The following is a 3,796-nucleotide window of genomic DNA, read 5'->3' as shown; positions in this document are numbered from 1 at the left end:
TTTTAAACTTAGATGCTTTTAGCTACTATTGTTAGGCAGCAGATGAAGAGAACAACTGAAGAACGGAAAAACAGGAAAACTTGTATTTGATAAAATCTTTTTTCTATTATCTATTATTTCCAATGAGATTTACCCTCTTTTAGTTTAAAAATTGATACACCTGAGGGTCAGAGTCGGGACACAAATTAGCGTAGCGCTCAAGGAGGCGGGAGGACCGGACTCGGGATCGTTCTGCTAGTTGAGGTCCTGCTGCTGATTGGAACTACATTTTGATCTCTCAAGTCTGCTTCTGGGGACACATGGAACCACGCGGAGTGTTCAGCAGCCTGACAATGTTACACCCTCTCCTCTGATTATTTTTGAAGACTTGAAGTGCCCCAAAGGTGGCCATGGGGTCAGTAGGTTTATGTAGGTTGAAAATGATCAAAAATGACCATTGATCTGCAGCTGTCAATAAAAGGCTGCATGGGGATGCTCCCCGCACAAATGTTTAAACTGCATAAAGCCGCCTAACTTAGTCATCTTCGAGTCTATTGATCGGATGATCCGGCAGTTTCCAGAGCTTTCCCTGTGGTCTTTGTGGTGCGTTTTCACTTAACCCACCTACGTGAGCCCTGAGCAATCTTTTTGCCCTGCTGCCAGTAACGAACCCAGACTGAGATGAATGGGCCCCGCGGTGCTCCTCTGCAGAGCATGACGTGTGCTGATCACACTTCGGAAAGGGTTAATCTTCCTGGTCACCATCTACTTCATTTCAAGCCAGCAGGATTTCTTCTGCCCCTGCCTGTCATTTATTGTTCTTGCTCATCCTACAGTGAATGAGCTACGGCCTATAAATCCGGATCAGCTGGTGGGGCTCCATGTCCTCCCTAGTTACTGTAGCTACCAAATCTCAGAGAGTAAGTACGTCAAAGGTTTGCCCTTCCCACAACAGAGAGCTTCAAAGCAGTCTAGATTTAAATACATCAACCACTCTGATACTTTAAGCAATAGTCTACTTTCCTGTAATGACAAAATAAAGGAAGAATATAGTCAAGAGCCAGAGTTTGTGGCTCAGATAACAAAAAATAATGTGAGAAGTAGTCCAAGCCTTTCTTTACTGTTACTGTAAAGCTTTGGGATGGGGACAGAATGCATGCAGTTACCTGGGTGACTTGTATACGTGGCAATGCTGACAAATCAACACCAAATATTTTTCTGGATTTCTGAAACCCAGATAATTTGAGTCATGGGTTCTGTAGGGTCTTTTCTCTTTTCCATTTATAAAGTTAGTGTTTAAGTTCCTCGAAGATTAGCCAACAAACTTAAATCGAGTGTTTCTCTTTTTCAAAAATCAAACCAGTCTTCATCTCTTGCCCACCCACTAAAAGATCAGAAATATCTTTACTATCTGCTAACCAAATATCAAACTTGAATATCTGTCCTTGATAAACTAGGCATGAGTCTTTCAAGCCTGCAAGAAGTTAACACTGTTAGAAAAATTTACTGCTTTCATGCACTGATTTCATACTTTGCCATTGTCTTCTCTGCCTACACACAGTGATACCTCACTTCACAAATACTTTTGTTTGCATACAATTTGGTTTGCAAGCAAGAGCATTGGAGGAAATCTTGTTTTTCTTTGCAAACTCTACACTGGGTGACAAACAGGACTGTGGCCATTTTTCCCACACAAATGCAACAAGGGCATCTTTGCCAAAATCGTTAAGCAAACTAAGTCCATGAAAAGAGAGAGGTAGCATTGCAATTCTAAGCATCAATGGCACCCAACACATCCACATGCAGGATACACACAGTGCTCCTGCCACGTCAGAGATCAACTCACAGGAAGGAAGGCAAAATGCCCCCCAGGTTCTCAGCCTGCTGCCTTCTGTGCCTAAAAAGTGTGATGTGCTAGGAGGTATCAAGAAGGGGTGGGGCAGAGCTGCCAAAAAGGTCAGTGGAAACCTTAAGCATTGAAAGTCAGCAGCTCCTTCACTCCTAAGACATTTTTGAGCATCTTGTGTCTGAGGCTGTCTAAAGTTGCAAGGGAGACACAAGGTAGAAAAAGGACTGTTGTCTCTGAGGAGCCTCTACTCCAGCAGAACTCGGTGGTGGACTGTACAGAGGGGCGCCCGGTTCAGCTCTGGACACTGCAGCTAAGTGGCCATTGGGCACAAAGTTTTCAGAACCCGGTGTGTGTGGAGAACTCTACACTATGGCCTGAAGCAATAATGGAAGAGGTCCTGAATTGTGCCCTACAGTGCTGTTGATCAAAATCAGTGACTGATAAAATAGTGAAACCCCTAAGAATGAATTCATTCATTCATATAGCGAGGCTTTATTCACTCAAAATATACAGATTGCCATGTAGATCAGATAATAGAAAAACGTTTTCTTGGAAATAGTGTTTTTTAAAAAATCTTCATTGAACACTTGTTCTGTCTCAGAATTTGCAATTGTTCTTTGGAAACAGGGTTGTCTTTTTATCTAAAAGAATGAGGCGGAGATGCTTAACAACTGACCTGAATTAAGGCAGTTACACTGGTGTCTGCACTGCCTCACTTCGGGAACCACACTCACCGGAACGGTCACCCCCACTGCTGGCTTGGACGTGTTTGTGCGCAGCCAGCCACACCCTTGCCTGTTCCTAGCCGCCATGAGGCACCCGGGAAAGCTTAAGGACATCACTGGAGTCTGGGAAACACAGTGAGGTCGCTTCGCGGGTGACCTTCAGGTCTAAAGCTCCTTAACTCTGGACTCCGAGCCGCATTCTAGGACTTTATTCCAAAGACTCAAGAAAGCCTAAGTGCCGGCTCTTATGCTCAGGCCACTGTCATGTGTAATTACTGCTTTGTCAGGGCCCCTGGGTAGAAAAATTGTAGATTTCAAGCTTAAAATGTTGAGCTTGGAGCATTTGTGTATCGGGTTGTGTACAATTTAATGTCTTTGTTGAACATATATCGACACTCAGAAAAGAATATTATGTAAAATGAAGGCAGATATTTTTCTGTCATTAGAGTACACCATTCATTTTATAACAGGGAGGTCAATATCAAAAGAATATTTATTTTATTTTTTGGTTTTTTGAGACAGGGTCTCACTACGTAGTTGAGACTGACCTGGAACTCACTATGTAGCCCAGGCTGGTGTCGAACTCACAGCAATCCTCCTGCCTCAGCCTCCCGAGTGCTGGGATTACAGGTTTGCGCCACCACGCCCGGCTTCAAAAGAATATTTAATTCACAGATATTTTCTTTACAGTCAAGTTGGCTGTATCAATTTAATCAGTAAAGCCAAAACTGAAGTCTTTGCCAAATGAATAGCCATGCTTCTGTGACCATAAAAACATTGGGGAGAGAAGGAGACCAGCTTTGAAATGGCTCATGTTTCAAAGGTGAAGAGCAAAACATTAAATTTGGGATAATTAAATTTTAAAGTGGCCAATCAGTCACACTAAATATTAAAAAGCACTACTTTCTGATCAAAATTAAAACCGTGCACACTCTGTGACCCAGCAATTCTACTCAGCTAATCTATTTTATGGAAATACTGGGAAAAAACTGTTCTAAAATACATGCAAAAGAATCTTATTCCAGGCCAAGTATTGTATTTATTCAATTCAAGCCTCAATGCATATTTTTGGAGTGCTCACTAGGAACAAGGAATCCTAAGTTCTAAGGGTGCAGCAGAAATCATAGGGGACAAGGGCTTCCGTCTACTCAGGGCATTTGTCTACTCTATTAAATTATGATGAGGGAGATTGGGAAATTTATCGGGGGGGCAGAGAGGAGAGGGAGGGGGAGGGGAACGGAAA

The 3,796-nt window shown here is 42.8% G+C and overlaps 1 protein-coding gene across 1 annotated transcript in view; it reads right to left on the bottom strand.

Moving 5' to 3' along the window:
* The window catches only part of Ush2a (usherin), a 678,059-nt gene that overhangs the window by 69,521 nt on the left and 604,742 nt on the right, over positions 1–3,796 (bottom strand). The gene's annotated exons all lie outside the window — the stretch shown is intronic.

This window comes from Fukomys damarensis, unplaced genomic scaffold (assembly GCF_012274545.1).
Source record: "Fukomys damarensis isolate Sample0158 unplaced genomic scaffold, DMR_v1.0_HiC HiC_scaffold_11, whole genome shotgun sequence".
Taxonomy (NCBI): domain Eukaryota; kingdom Metazoa; phylum Chordata; class Mammalia; order Rodentia; family Bathyergidae; genus Fukomys; species Fukomys damarensis.
The sequence above is the reverse complement of the archived record's forward strand: the minus strand, read 5'-3'. Positions and strand labels throughout refer to the sequence as shown.